The sequence below is a fragment of the Lichenostomus cassidix genome, chromosome Z, assembly GCF_008360975.1.
Source record: "Lichenostomus cassidix isolate B80296 chromosome Z, HeHo_3.0, whole genome shotgun sequence".
NCBI classification, from domain to species: domain Eukaryota; kingdom Metazoa; phylum Chordata; class Aves; order Passeriformes; family Meliphagidae; genus Lichenostomus; species Lichenostomus cassidix.
Window position 1 is genome coordinate 34,377,512 of NC_139511.1, and position 16,983 is coordinate 34,394,494.

Below are 16,983 nucleotides of genomic sequence, written 5' to 3' on the forward strand. Positions count from 1 at the left end.
ATCCAAAGCAAGTTACACTAGACTTTACAGACTGCCAGTGACTTTCAGAAGCGAAGTGGCACTGGCCTTACTTGTCAGACACCCACTTCCCCAAATGCATAGGTCACCATCAGTGCCGCTGCAGGTTTCACTTAGACAGACATTGTTTCACTTTGTGATCTGCTACTCACAAGGCCCAGGCGTGCTGCTCATTTGTTTTTACAAGCCTTCCTACATGAATGAATACTTTAGAAAAAATACTATGTGGAAATTAGGTTACTATTTTGTCTGATAGTGATCTAATTATTCTGGAGTGTTCTAGAGAATATTAAGTGTTAGATTAACAACACTTACCTTACAAATTGTCAATCATACAAGTTTTACTGAGAAGAGTAGAATCATACTATCAAAATAGGCAGAAAGACAAAAAGTAAAGTCCCATGAAAAAATAATATTTCCAGTATGAAGGGAAGTAAGGGAAAACCCAACAGGCAGAGACTGTAGTTTTCAATGGGAATCATCTTAACCTTCTCTATAAACTAAGTAGTTTAGAAACATTAAAATGTTTATATGAGCATTTAACCCCACGAAAGTAAGTGTAACTACCTAAAATAGTTCTCTAGCTTAAATTTTAGTTAACATTCATGTCTGTATTTTCATAAAATTATATGCATTTCACTTCAAAACACAGTACAATGTTGTTTACAGCATTTTTGTGAAAGCTTCATGTCTGTACTATCCACTGAAGAGGGATGTTAGCAGCACAAAACCAGCGATAATTAATGCTGTCAGCAAACCCACAACTTCAAGTGCCTCACTCCTAAAAAGCATATTTAAATTTTACCATTATGAACACAGAAGGAAGTAATTTGCTGAGGAATGCTTTAGGGGTAGAAGTTTGGAACGAGGAAGAGTAATAGCATGTGTTGCTTGTATTCAGATTATACAATTTCTGACAAAATCGGCAGGCTCACACCTTCTCAGGTCTGTTCCAGCCGTCAGAGCCACCAGCAATCAGGCCTTCTGGCACCACCTGGTGGGCTTCAACATTTTTACTTCGCTATCTAAAACACTTCTCCCGTGTGCAACTTGCTGAGAGCTTCCACTGCCAGCTGCTCAGGGGAGGACCAGCACTTCACAAGAATGTTCTGGGGAAGGAGTCATTTTAAAATGGAATGCATCAACAGGATTCCTTGGTAAGTAATGTGATTTCCATAAATCGGCTCAGAGCTACTAGTACACGTTTTGGATGAAGTAGTAGTATCATTTGTTCCAGCACTAACAAGTTGAATGAAGCATGTAAACTATTTAGACTCAGTAATCCTTATTACATGAGCGAGAAAGGATCATTCTATGCAAGTCTTCTGCACTTGCCTTCCCAAAGGCAATCTCAGTGTTAAGATATGTCCTAAATAATGGGGGGAATAAAAATATGCAAGTTTTAGTTCGCTACTTGTTTTTTTTTCCTTCCCTAACAAAAAAATCCCAAATGCTTTCCTGTGGTAAAAGAATTCAGCAAATCAAATTTGTTTTGAAATATCCTACTGGCTTAACCAGCATGTTAGTTACTAGAAACTTCTATTCTATGCTAGGATTTTGTATACGTAATAAGAGTCAATGTCTGAGAAGAAAGTACAGTTACGGTACATGAAGGCTGAAGCTAAAAGTGATTTGCAGCTGACCACGGAAATAATGCATTTCAGAAACAGATTTATGAGCTGAAAGACCCCAATCGAGTACAGCTATCCCTCCAGTATGACAGCCTCTGCACTTTTACCTCTACCCAGAGAAGTGCTGTCTACAATTATACAGGAACAAGTCGCACTGACACGCAACCGTGTGTGCATATATACAAACACACACATACCACTGCACAGGTATTGATTGTATGGAGCTTTGACCTGGTCTAGAGAAACAAGTCTCTGCCCATAGCAGGGCAGCTAGACTAGATGTTCTTTAAGGGATCCCTCCAACAAGAACCACTCTTATGACAGTATAAAACCACACCATTTAACTCTGCATTACAGTGCTATAGCAATGCCATTGCAGATTATTCAGCAGAAATGTAGAAGAATCTGAAATTTGTGCAAATTGTCTTTCGCTGACAAGGTGTCTGTCTTTAGAATGCAAGAGACAGCACACTGCAATTTCTAATTATTTACTAAAATATTTTAGCATAAACAAATGCACAAGTTATTTACCACAAAGACCATTAAAAGGTTTGGTAATAAGTTCTTCTGGTTGTAGGGAGGGGGTGAAGCTCAGAACTGCATGGGCATGGCTTATATTGCTATTCTATATCAGCTACATCCCCACTGGAGGGCATGGCTCTGGGGGAAAGATGAGTGCCCCCCAGAAAGGAGACCACTTTGTTTATCCCGCTTCCTCAGAGAGGTTGCTGGAACCAGTTGAGTGGACCCTGCCCTCTATTGCCACTCCTCATCCATTCCTGTCCCTCAGAAGAGTTCAGCTCTGGGTGGCAAGCACAGCTGAGCCCAGCGGAGAGATTAAAAGCTGTGTTGCTGCTGGGAACCAAGCCCTAGTGGGAGTAAAGAGGGCAAAAGCAGAGTCAATGGGATGGGAAGCAGCCATGGGGAACACAGCAGTGGCATGGTACAATGTGAATGATCTTGCTTTCAGGGGACTGTCACTGTTTTCCATTGCCTCAGGCCTAAGGACAGGGAGAACCGACTGTGGGGAGCACTCGCCATCTTGTCTTTGTCCTGGCGGCCACATGAACTACATGGAGGTGGTGAACACCTGTTTTTGTATATAAACCACCTTCTCTTGTTGTATACTTCTGTTATTAACATTTTCTGCAATTACTGTGCATTTCTTTTTCCACTGCTGTTTACTTTCACTACACTGTGATCTCAACCCATAATCTCTGCCTCTGTCAGAAGGAAGAGGAATGGCTTATTTGGAGTTTAATCTGCAGCTAGTGTCAAACCACCACATTCAATTGGCACCCATTGTGAGGCATGAGAAGGTAGAGATAACCTTGACCTAAGAATTTATGTATTAGGTATGGAACTCCGTAGCTACAGCTGCTCTATCTGTTCATAGGGGTGTGATATTTAACCCTGTATGTATTCCCATATATGCTCGTGATACAATTTTTTCAGTGTAGGCAGAGGGATCAGGATTGCTTTGTTACTGTACTGTGTGGTACCAGTTTATAACATGACAATATCAATAGCAATCAGGGTCATTTGGGACGCCTGTTCGGTGCTGTTCACCTGTCCTAGCCTTGGCTGCTACCTCTGGGTACTATGTAATCAATGAATCCTCAATCTGTAGGAGGGATGGGGGAAGATGATTTTTCCCCACAGTTCACCCCTTTTTCCTCCTTTGGGGAGGGTTTTGAGACTCTTGAATTCCACTTGGATAGTAAAGAAAGCTTATTCTTATTGCTACATCTGCCAAGTTTCTTCAGTATGGTCTATAACATGTTTAGAGTAAGTGAAGTCTACACCATGTTTCGAGTCAGGATAGAGATTTCTAGGGAAGCTGTCCAGAGAACTACCCTGGAAGTGAACAATCATGAGTAGCATGGGATGGCAGAGAAAATGAGCCAGCTTTTAAAGCAGTATTCTGCTCCAGTGGTTTGGAAGTTCACCACTGAAAAATATAGGTCCTTGATAAAGTGGCAAAATATTTGAAAGAAAAACGCTGTGACTGCTCCAGAGAGGCATGAAGTTACACAGCATGCTGGGCCCTGGCTGCTACTTATCAAACACTGCTTGTTACTATACTGCACCCTCAGGGGGCGGAGAGGAAAGCAGACCAACAGGCACCAAGGCCACTCAAACTGCAGCTGAACCAGAGGAACAACCCATGCCAGTAGCAGTTGTCCCCATACAGAAGAAAAAAATTCAAGAACAAATCAATTCACATAATGAGGGATGAAGAATAAGCAGGACACTCAAAACCAGAGAAAGACAAAGGGCCAGACATAATCACCTGATCCCTATCCGTGGGTGAGCTCTGAGATACACAAAAAGACTACAGCTGCCAGCCTGGCGAGCCTGTACTGACCTGGCTGCTTGATGCTGGGGTATAGTGGCAAATAGTCTAACACTAGATGGTAATGACGCCAAGCAATTAGGATCCCCGTCCTGAGACTGAAGGCATTGACCAGGGGATTTAGAAAAGACCAGAAACTCTCAGCCTCTGCCTCTGGAAGTGACTCCTGTCAAGTCTGACAGAGACGTATGCACAAATGACCTTCTAATCCACCAACACAAGTGAAATGCCATGGAGGCAAAGTATCCAGTACCTGAGAGAATTAGATGCGCTGGGGGTAATTTGTAAGGATTCAAACAACGAGCAGTCCCCCATAAATCCAAATTACATCCAGAGTACACAAAACACATGGCAGAAGTTCCTACAGAGTGTCCCAGTGTCACGTGCCAACTCACTGGCAGTGATGTCATACAGGGAAGGAGAAAAAAAATGGACAATTTGGCAACCAGACTTGAGCTACATGAAGAAACTATCTCCATTCCAATACAAGCCTACATTTCATCTGTAGAATGCCTGTCCAAGGACTTAAGAGCAATTTAAAGGGGAAATTAAAGATGACCAACAGCTATTTAAAAAGGACTACCAAAAGTTTAAGGAGGAAATATCCCATGCCCCGGCAGCACAGGTAAGAGTTTCTCATATTGTGGAGTAGGCACTCCCCAGCTTGAGAGAGAGGGTACACACCACAAGGTAATCCAAGGTTCTACCTGCATGACCACTGAGAAGATGTGAGAAAGTGAGATGGAAAAATCCACCTCTGCTCTATACCTCCTCCTGTGTTGAGAGGAAGAATAACCACCACATGAAACTCTTCAAGAATAAATGTTGCTCTCATTTCCCTTGGGAAGTCCTCAGAGAGATTAAAAAGGCTGATATTATTTCTGACCGTCCTGAAGGGACTTCCAGGTTGTATTTACAAGAAGTAACAAGTACCGTGACCAGAATCAGAAGGGCTCTGCTCTCTAACCTGGAGGGCAAAAGGAATAACCAGATCTGAACCAGAATGTGGATCTGATGGCCTGGCACATCAGGCTCACAAGAATATACAGCTTTAGTTGACACCAGCACACCATGTACCCTGATGCCATCAAGACATGTAGGGGCAGAATCCATCTCTATTTTTGCAGTGATAGGGGTTCCCACCACCTAACTACTGAAAGCTGGAGTGAGCACGATTGGAAACAAATGGCAAAACTTAGGAGACTGTGGCTCTGGGTGCCAAGCACAGCAGAGTCCAGTGGAGCAGTCAAAAGGAGCAGCACGGGTGCAATAAGCAGCCATGAGGAATGATGTAGTGATACACTGCGACATGGATGGTCTTGCTTTCAGGGGTTTGCCTCTCATTGTTTTCTGTTTTCTTGGGCTTGGGGACATGAAAAACCATATGTGAGGAGCACCTGCCATCTTGTCTTTGTCTGAAGAAACCACATGGCACTAAGTGTGGGAACAGCCACCATCTTGTCTTTGTCCTGGCAGCTAGGCACAGCTAAATCATGGAGGTGAACACCTGTTTTTGTGCGTAAAGCACCTCCTTTTTTTCTACACTTTTGCTATTAACATCACTGTTACTGTGTTTCTTATTCCACGCCTGTTTGCTTTCAGTAATTCTTATCTCAACTCACAGTCTCTGCCTTTGTCACTCCTCTCTTACTAGAAAGGCAGAGAGAAGGGAAGAGGCTTATTTGGAGTATAATTTTCAGCTGGTGTTAAACCACCACAGTTACGAAGACAAGTTTAAAACTGGGGAAATTGACGTAACTTAGTAATCATTAAAAAAATTTATTAACACAATAGTAGACCAATAACTATTAAATGCAATTACTTTGAAGAATTATCTCAAAGGTTCAGAATTAAGACAGGCAGCTTCACAAAGGATACTACTCTTTCAGAAGGCTTTTATCCCAGGCAACATTTTGAGCAAGTTTCATTAAACCTATCATCTTCTAACATATGTCCTTTCCACAGCTCTCTTGAAGTTAGAAAGAGTGATCAAGGTGAAAGATCAATTCATTTTGTTTTAGTTTAATTTCATTGACTAGAAACATCAGTATACCAGATCATATGTAGATGGTAACATACGAATACCACATTCAGAAGTCCTTACACACACAAAATACAAAAATGAATGGGAAGAACAACCAGAGATAAATCCTGGAAGTGTAATTTCCATTGTTTCCTATCCTGGCTCGTTTTTCACTCTTTGAATTAGCAAAATGTAAGTGAGACCCCAGTAGAGTTTGTTATTTACTTCCATTACATTTTCCTCATGCCATACCATTAAAGCAGCCTGTCTCACTTCATCCAATTCAGCATTTAAGATTTACAATTGGTATAATTTGAAATAAACTCTGACAGTATATAATTGAGCTACTTTGTAAAGGCAGCAGTAAAAACTTCATTAGAGCCGGTAAGATAAAACAGTATTTTAAACAAACTTACTTGTTTAATTTCAGAAACTTAATTAACATCTTCATAAGATCAGAGTATTACCCTGCAAGACTAATTTTCAGAACTCCCTCACTACACTTCCAAACTGCAATAAAAGCACCTGTGAAGAGGTCAGGAGGGCACAGGATTCTCAGCCCCCATGTTAGAATTCAGCTAGTTCTGATTTTTAAAAAATTATAGGTTAAATGTTAAAAAGATGTTATGTCTTCCAAGCTTATAAACAATTTTTAGCGCCTATACTACCCTTATGCTTACATAAATTTGTATGCACATGTACTTGTAATATCCCCCATTACTATGGGAGATTCAAAGTAGAAAAAATAAGTGTCTTCTTGTCTGCATTAGAGCACCAATCCATCAGTAGCATGAATAACAAAAAACCCCAAGGAAATAGGACCTTTCTACAGAGAAAAAAAACCCAAACAAACAAAAAGACCAAACAAACAAAACAAAACAAAAAAACCAAACAAAACAAACCCACCCAAAATATTGAGTAATCATGTTAGACATTACCATGCAGGACAACTACTTTACATTACAGGAAGAACACAGGACATTTGACAACAGGAGCAGATGCTGGTTGAAAAGCCTTGGATTATTGGGAGAGAGATCAGTTTCAGAACTCTAAACATTATGCAATGAAGGATAGGGTGTTTGTCTTAAAATATTCACACATATATATGTACTGCAGTCTTAAAATTAGTAAAATCCATGGGTGAAAAAGTATCTGTGAAATGTGAGACTTCCCAAATGTTTCCCAGCCCAAGAGTCAACAGACCTAACTACTGTCACATCTCTGAAACTGATTATTAAATTTCATCTTTAGAAGTCAAAGTCTTTCCAGACAGCAAGAAGTACTTTTCCGAAAGTTCAGGTATCTATAATCCAATAACAACTGTTTTGAAATACACCAAGGGCTTACTTTCTAAAAATGTGTCTAAATCCTACTGCAAACAAAGGATTATTTCAGACTTTCTGGGCAGCTACAAATTAAGATAATGTCATCTTGATTCTCAACTGACTGGCTTGATATTTTATGTCGTCCCTCAAGATATAGTAGAAATTCTCTACCCAACACGAATGTAGAATTCTGGCCTCAAGAATACTACCGTTTCCATCTGCCATTTGGGTACTCTTTAGAAAGAACATCTGGCTTGCTTGCTTTGTAGATCCTTTTATGTGGAAGGTAACATTTTCAACATACTTAAACACTACTCAAAATAGTAAATATGTATGAACACATCACAAAAGAGCTACTTTTTACCTTCAGGGTTACAAAGGCCCAAGCTGTACCAGTCTAGATTTTCTTTTTTGTAATGGGGCAGGGGAAAAAAAACCACCTGACTATAAATTGCCTAAAGAATCCTAGCAAACAAAACCAGAGGTTGAAGCCGGATCCATTAGAGACCTGTAACTATCAGTTCCTTGCATACAGGTAAGAATCTCAACATAATCTGTAAAAAGTTCCATTATTAACTTGCCATTATCTGTCCAAATACTTGAAGAAAGCACTGTGTTGGAAACTTTAATATCAAGTTATTGTCAGGAAATCCTACTCTAGAAGTTCAAAGAACTGTGAGGTCAATGAACAAAAATTCTTCTCATAAAAAGATTTTTTTTTTTAGGGCTCTTGTGGCTCAAAATCAGATGGAAATTAAGCTCTGATCTGCCAGTTCCTTTTCCTCAACTGCTCCAAAGAGAAAGGGACAAAAAGGCAGAGATTATGGTTGAGACAATTCACTTCAAAAACAGCAATGACTTAAGGAACACAAACAGTAGTACCAACAATAGTAGTAACAGTGTATAAAAGTGGGTGATCACATGTAAAAATGCTTATGGAAGTCCAATTGACCTGGTGTTACTGTGTCCAGTGACACTGAGACTCCTGAGACAAAGGAGAAAATTACAGACATTACAACAGCCAATATCTTCTTCCACGAGCCCGAGACAGTGAAAAACAATGGCAGACAAGTTGTCTGCACTCATGCTCCTCCCCTAGGCCTGAGACAAAAACAGCAATGGACAAATGCTCCAGCTGGACTGCCCACATCATGTCACCACACCACTCCGTTTGCCGCTTTGCTGTCCCAGAAAAAAGGAGCAAAACAGCAGTGATTCTGGATCATGTTCACTTATTCAACAATTTAAAGCCACACCTGCTAGTGATGACCTGGGCCTGTCCACACAGCTCCAGGCTCCACTTCCCTCCTTGCAACTGTGATGAAATTAACTCTGTCTTAGCCAAAATTAGAACAGGCAGGGAGAATACAGAGGCATATTCCCCTAATTTGAGTGATCTTTCATTGACTGGTGATATGTGTACGAGCAGTTGCTTCTTTTCACACACTTTGCTACAGCAGGAATTTTTGTCCCGATGCATTAACCAGGATACACTAACCAGATCTCGCCTCCATCAGGCCTAGAATTAGCACCTTCCCATCCCAAGTTGTTCCCTTCTGTCCCTGATCTCAAGTTTCCACTGTGATGCCTTATCTTACAAGTAAGTACCTTCTGTGGCCTTGACAGTTTGAGACAGGCAACTGTGCCCTTTTGTCGCTGTTGAGCAGCTAGCAGAGTAATGAATGCATCAGTTCTCAGTGGCAAGAAGGAATGACCTTTATTGTTTTGATTTCATCACATATATAGAGTTCTCAAAAGTCACCCAGATTGGTCAGTCAGAAGCCTTCCCCCAGGCCTGATTGGCCAGGCCTGCACTGCCCAAGTTCTGGGACACTGTTCCAAAAACATCCAAACTTTATCTTTATTTACAAAACACAAGAAAACTTCTCATGGGAAAAACCTGTGCTAGCCACACCCTTTAAGTCCTTACATCACCCGTAGCTCAAACACCGTCCCTCTACGGACTTTGTTCCTCAGCTCACAAGCTGTCCACAGGGGTGATGTGAATGAAGCAACAGTAGGAGGAAAGACAGAAGCAATAATATGAGTAATCATACAGTGAACATTAAAATGCAAATCCAGTGGCAATCATCAACCCAAGTCTCATTAGGCACTTCCCCTACCCTCTGAGGCCCGCCAATAAGAGTACTGACATTATCTAGGAACTGGGGCTTACTCCTAGAAGACAATCTTGGGGTTGGAACAATTGGTAACAATTCCTTTAATTTTGCCTTGGGTTTCTTCAATCTACGCCATTGCATTGTGAACAGTGGTACAACATTCAGTTTTATTAGGATCTAACATTCCACATTCCTTTAATAATAACTTATCTAATGCCAACCGATTTTGCAACGCCCTTTTTGACAGTTTTTTCGGACTTGCAAGTTAAGTTCTCTGAACACATACCTGATCCAGTTACCGAGGGTACGTACCTTCAACATAAAAAGCTCTAATTCAAAATACAAGAAAGCTATCATACAGAAGGTTCTCATGCAAATACATCCTACCACTCTATTTCTACAGGGGATAGAGTACAGCTCTGGAGAAGGAAGCGTGGGGAGACAGAGAGAGTGATCCTGTGGTGTCCCAATGCCCTTCTTCACCCTGGGCTTCTTGGTGGTGGGCATCCCCAAGTTGTTCTTCTGGGGGTATCTCTATACAGTTCAAGTTACTTGTATCCATGGCAGCATATCCCAGTAACTTGGAGTGATCTGTGTTTCGTGGTAAGTCTATGAGCAGTTACCTCATTTCTTTGCTACAGTGGGAATTGTTGTCTGGATGCATTTTACCTCCTCCTAGGCCTGGAATTAAGAGTCTTCCTGTTGCAAATTCCTCCCTTCTCTGCTATCTCAAATTGCCACTGTGCAGGCTTATCTCCGTTCCTTCTGAGGCTCTGTGCTCTTTAAATTCTTACATTTGGTTGTATCAGAATCACTTTGCACACTAAAAATTACCTAAAGTGGTGACTTCAGATTCTTTTAAGAGAGTACGGGCTGTTAAATAAAAGTAGAAATCCAATAACATTTTTTTGATCAAGTAACAAATAAAGAACCTCACTTCACATCATGTATGTTAAAAATTAAAACTATGAGTTTTCCCCTGATCTTGTCTCAGCACATTCTGTGCTAAGAACACTGTAAATAAAACACAGCCCACGATCAAACATAAGATCTGAAACAGGAACTGCTGTTGCTCAAGCTGTTGAAACTCCAAGATAGCAATGTTAATGCTTTGATTTTAGATTTCTTATTTCAGAGCAATAAAAAAAAATTGCTTAAAGAATATGAAAACTAAACACAAAACAGAGCAGCCATGTGCAATACAGCACATCCTGAAAACAATCTAAAATACTTGAACCTTATCTAAAAATTACATTTAAGGAAAATACAATTCAGAGACCAAATCCTATAAACAGCAAAGCCGAGCTCAAGCATCTGCCTACAGACCCTCCTTGATAACTTAAAGAAGGCAACTAAGTTATATTTTTTGAAGACTTGTTCTATAGAACTCAGGGAAATTTTTCCCTTTCTCCAAATTATGTAAATCAGTATTAGTGCCTTTCTTAGTAGGATCTTTTGAACTTGCTGTGACACACTGCTACTTAATAAGAGTTCAACAAATATTAAAGGTGAAGTCGAGCACTCCTTACACCTTGCTTCATTTTAATTGCATAGCTTTCTTTATAAAAGCACAATTCATTATTTTCATATTCACTAGAGCTCTGCTTTCCTCACATTTCACAACATTTTAAGTGCAGGCATAATGACTATTTTAGAGGTGAGGTAAGCCTTACCAGGCACACAACAGCAGTGGCTAGTGAAGCCTGTGCCACCGGCAGCACCTAGGCTTGCCTGGCTCTGCCCACATTTATCACACATTGGTTACCCTTCCAGACTGGCTAGGTCTCTTTACCTCCCAAAACCACTTGCCACTCTGTAGGTTCTAAAGCTATCTGCTGCTCTGAAATACTGAACTAAAGCCAAGAATCCTCTCACTTCTAGAAAAATACCTTACTTCTCAAGCACTGCCTTACATTCTTTCTTGCTTTATCCTTCTCCCTGACTTCAGCATTCAGTCTTCCTCACACTTATGTAAGTCATTCTACCGTTGTTTCACAGAAAAAGTCCTTCAGTCATTTGACCGTGACCAGTTCAATCAGCTGCTCAACTTTTTTTACACAGTTCCTCATTCCAATAATCTTGGGATTGCTGCAGCACTTTTTTCTGTTCTAGGCTGTTTGCAAAACCAACCAAAACTAACAGTGCACACTCCTCTGTGGTTTCTGGTTTCTCACTGAAGGCTACTTGTCACAAATAAAACTTTTAGCCATCACCTCTGAAAAACTCTGTAGTTCAGTCAACATCACAACCACTACAAAAGCATAAAGGAGATCACAGCCAAACTCAACCCAAAAACATCTCAGTGGCCGCCTTCAGCAGTGCAACAAGTAACACTACATCCTACTGCACAGTTACAATTATTACAGTTGCAATCCCATCCATTCCACACAATGCTGGATAGAAAACATGGGCATTTATGGAGCTCTGCTGCCAAACCCAATGGGTCTTTGGTTAAGTATGCACAAACAAGAATTGTTCAGTGCTTATTTCTTCAGAGTTGAATTCATCCATTAGCAGTTCACTAATTTTTTTCCAGTTAAAACAAACTATGTCCTTAACATAAAGTGTGTCCTTAACACACTCTTTATACACATCAATTTCACTTCTTTGATATTAAGTCTGACATAAGAAAAAATACAGTTTCTTTCTGCAGAAATAAAGAAATCACTATTTTTCCTAACTATATCATCATCAAGAAACTTCGGAAATTTTGATTGATGTTACATTATAAATTTTCTTTCAAGATTTTGAAGCATACATCCAGAGCAAGAAGTACAACTACTGATGACAACCACAGGCAATCAAAGAAACTGCAAATAAACAGTACCATAAAATTCTTACATGCCTTCTTAGAAGCACTCCCCAGTTACACTCATCTCACCCATTCAAAATGCAATAAAAGCAAGCCATTTTAATCCCTCAACTTACAACAACATCTTTTGACTGGCTACACTCTGTTGTTTCCACCATTTTGTTAGCAGACTGATGTTTCACTATGAAGTCTTAGAACCAATGGTCCCTTTCTGCCTTCCACCCAAGAATCTCTGATTTGCAATTAATTAAAGGCCATCCAAATTAATAAAAGGGCTATAGAAAACATTCAGTTCACCAGCCAGTAATGGAAAAAACCCTACAGAATCATTAAGGTTGGAAAATATCTCCACGATCAACTGTCCTTTGACTGAACACCATCTGGTTTGTCAACTAGACTGCAGCACTGAGTGCCACACGCAGTCACTTCTTTCACACTTCCAGGGATGGCAAGTCCACCACTTCCCTGGGCAAACCTGTGACTATACTTTTAAAATATTTGTAGCTCTTAGCTCACAAACACTCATTGAAGTATTGAATCTTCATTAATGAACCATGTTTCTCAGAAAACTAACTGATATCTGACAAGTCATGTCATACATTTTTTTCAGTTAAGTATTCGAAGGTTTTAGCCAGTCAACAGCAACATGCAGGACATCCATGTCTGTACATGGCAATTTCCTAAAGTCTAAAAGAGAAAATGCTTTTTAAATATTATATGAAGTATCACTTATACTACCCTATTGCTTTTGTACTTTAAATAAAAACAGTATTTTCCATTACAGTACATAAAACTCAACAACTTACACCCTTGGTCTTCTATAACCAGTCACAACGTAAAGAACAAAAGGGGCAGTACAGGACCTAGAAGCCTTTTTTTTTTTTTTTAATTTCCTTGCAGTTTAAAGTAAATAATTTTACCAAAATCTGCAAGCCCACCGAAATTAATATTGTTAAGAGGCAAAGTCCTACTACTAAACATTTTAGTATCCCTAACTATTACCATCTGTGATGGATTTGGCTGGGGGAGAGTTGATGTTCTTCACAGTGGCTGGTATGGGACTATGTTTTGGACTTGTGCTGAATGCAGAGTTGATAATATAGAGATGTTTTCATTATTGCTGAGCAGGGCTTGCAGAGATCCAAAGCCTTTCCTGCTTTTTGTAGTACCATGCTGGTGAGGAGACTAGGGGTGCATGGGAGGCTGGGACAGGACACAGCCAGACAGGTGACCCAAATTGACCAAAGAGGGATATTCCAGATCATGTGACATTGTGGTCAGAATATAAAGGTAAGGGAAGAAGAAAGGGTTGGGGGACATTTGGAGTGATGGTATTTGTCTTCCCAAGCCACCATTACTTGCGATGGGGCCCTGCTCTCCTGGACTACTCCCTGCCCAAGGGAAACAGTATTTAACTCCTTGTTTTGCTTTGCTTGGCTGGGTGGCTTCTGCTTTCCCTATAAAACTGTCATTATCTCAACCCATGAGTTTTCTGACTTTTACCCTTCCAGTTCTCTCCCTAACCCTGCTGTTGTGGGAGTGAGTGAGTGGCTGCACGAAGCTTAGCTGCCAGCTGCAGTTAAACCATCACATGAGCCTTAACACTTTACTAATGTGCAAGTAGTCCAGCAACCTAATACAGTAAAATAATCCTGGCCCTCGAAGTAAGATCAGTTTATCACACCATACAGTTCACTTCACATGGCTTAAGAAAAACATTATACTGGGTTTTCTAGTAACAGTGGAGGATCATTTTCATTTCTCTCAAAAACAGACAATAACTCAGGGCAAACCATGACTGACAAATCTGGTGGCATTCTACAGTGTTGGTGGATGAACGAGGAGTAACTAATGTCATCTATCTGGACTTCAAAGTATTAGATACTGTCCTGCACAACATCCTCATCTCTGAACAGGACATGAATTGACAGATAAGACAACTTAATGAGTAAGAAATTGGCTGAAGGGTTGCACTCAAAAGGGTTGTGGTCAGCAGCTCAATATCCAAGAGGAGTGCAGTGACATGTGGTGTCCTCAGGGGTCAGTACTGGGACCCGAACTGTTTGGCATCTTTGTCAGCAGTCAATGGGATCAAGTTCACCCTCATCACATTTGCTGAAGATACCAAGATGTGTGGTGAGGTCTACATGGTGGAGGGAAAGGATGCCACCCAGGGTCTGGACAGGCTTAAAAGGTGAGCCTGTGGGAAACTCATGAAGCTCAAGAGGGCCAAATGCAAGGCACTAGACCTTGGTTGAGGCAATCTCAAGCACAAATACAGATACCGGGCAGACAATCAGTTGAAGAGCAGCCACAGAGAGAAGGACTTGGAGGTGTTGGTAGATGAGAAACAGATCAACATAACTCAGTAATGTGTGTTGGTAGTCCACAAAACCAATCACATCCTGGGCTGCACCAAAAGCAGTGTGGCCAGCAAGGCCAGGAAGGTGGTATCGCCATTTTAGTCCGCTCTCATGAGACCCCATGTGGAATACTGCATCCAGGTCTCTGGAGCCCAGCACAAGACAGACATGACCTGTTGGAACAAATCCAGAGGAGGGCCACTAAGCTGATGACAGGCTGGAACACCTCTCTGAAAGGTCAGGTTCAGAGAGTTGGAGTTGTTTGGTCCAGAAGAGAAGGCGTTGGTGACAGGACCTACAAGAAGGCTGGAGAAAGGCTTTTACCAAGGCAAGCAGCAACAGGACAAGAGGGAGTGGCTTCAAAGCAAAACAGGGTAAGTTTTAGATTAGGTATCAGAAGAAATTCTTTACTGCACAGGTGGTGAGGCACTGGAACAGGCTGCTCAGAAACCTTGTGGATGCTCTATCCTTGGAAGTGTTCAAGGCCAAGCTGGAAAATCCTTTGAGCATCCTGGTCTTGTGGAAGGTGTCCCTGCCTATGGCAGGGGTGTTAGAACAAGATGATTTTTAAAGTCCCTTCAAATTCTGTGATTTTAAGATCCATGTAGCCTTATACCATAAAAAAACCTGCTATGCAAAGAACTTCCTAATCAAACCCCCTCTACACTAACTAAACTGAACACAAGGTTTCATCCTCAGCTCAGTTCTCGTCAGTATCTTCACTAACAACTTGGACACAGGACTCAAAGGGATACTAAACAAGTTTGCCAAGGACATTAAATTGGGAGGAGCTGTTGATTCCCTCGAGGGCAGAGAGACATAATGACAAATTAAAGAGGCAGGCATTCAACCCTATGAAGTTTAACAAGGGTAAGTGCAGAGTTCTGCACCTGAGGCAAACCTGGATGTGTGTACAGACTGAGGAACAAGAGGCTGGATAGCAGCACTATGGAAAGGGACCTGGGGGTCCTGGTCAAAAGGAAGTTGAACATGAGTCAGCAGTTCCGTGGCAGCCAGGAGGGCAAGCCGTGTCCTGGGGTGCATCAGGCACCAACCACGAAAGAGAGAGGATTGTCCTGACCTGCTCTGCAGTGGAGCAGCCTCACCTTGATGGCTACATGCAGTTTTGGGTGCCACGACATTAAAAAAAGCCATTCAGCTATTAGAGAGCACCCAAAAGAGAGCCACAAGGATGATAAGGGGCCTGGAGGGGAAGCCTTACAAGGACTGGCCAAGTTCACTTGGTTTGGTCAGCCTGGAGAAGAGGACACTGTGGGGAGACCTCACTGCAGTCTACAACTTCCTCATGAGGGAAAGCAGGGGAAAGGTACCAACCTCTTCACTCTTGTGACGAGTGACAGACCTTGAGGAAGAGGCATGAGGCTGAGTCATGGGAAGCTTATATTGGATATCGGGAAAAGGTTTTGCACCCAGACAATGTTTGGGCACTGGAACAGGCTCCCCAGGGAAGTGATCACAGCACCAAGTCTGTTTAGCACAAGAAGCATTCAGACAACTCTCTCAGACACATGTGATTTGTGGGGATGGTCTTGCAGTGGGCCAGAAGCTAGACATGATGATCCTGATGAATCCCTTCCAGCTTAGCATATTCTATAATTCTGTGATTTAGTTTTAGCGGCATTTTCTTTTAGTAGCTTTTAAAAAGCAAGTTACCAACTTAAAAAAACAAACAAAACAACAGTCTTCTCAAATGTCTACGTTATTCATCTATAGCTTTTCCAACAACTCTTGTATTACTCTGTACAGCAAAGGCTTCAAAGACAGGTAGTAAGAAGTTTCTCCCCTTCCTGTGACATGCATAATAAAATATCACCTTAGAGAAGTAGGTCTTAAAAGTCCTCAAAATTATGATCTTTTTACATCTACTTGATGGTAGGTTAAATTTATAACTAAAGCAAATTTTCCAAATCTTCTATTTTCTATTTACCATTTATCTAGACTTTCTATTTTTATTTTTAAAATACACTGCCTAAACTTATTCTCTGTAAGCAAGCTTTCATTTTCTTTCAAATCAGTAATGGAACTTAATTGAAAACTAATCCAACGACTTACTAAGCAGAACTCAGGAGATCATGTAACAAGTCATTACCTATAAGCACCTTCTGCAGCTCAAGAAACTAACCTTCTTAACAAAAATTACTTCTGAGTAAGCACCTACAATTTATTGCTTATATTTACAGCTTCCATAAGGATAGGTTCAATTAGGCATGTTTTCACCAGAAGAAGTTTAGCTGACTGATGAAAACAAGGTCTTTTCTGATACAACTCCCCCACAATACTTCACCGTATTTAAGTAAAAAACTTCTGTTCTAAG

The 16,983-nt window shown here is 41.0% G+C and overlaps 1 protein-coding gene across 4 annotated transcripts in view; it reads right to left on the bottom strand.

Annotated features, from left to right (window-relative positions):
* Positions 1 to 16,983, bottom strand: part of SPIN1 (spindlin 1) — a 56,622-nt gene that overhangs the window by 25,225 nt on the left and 14,414 nt on the right. The gene's annotated exons all lie outside the window — the stretch shown is intronic.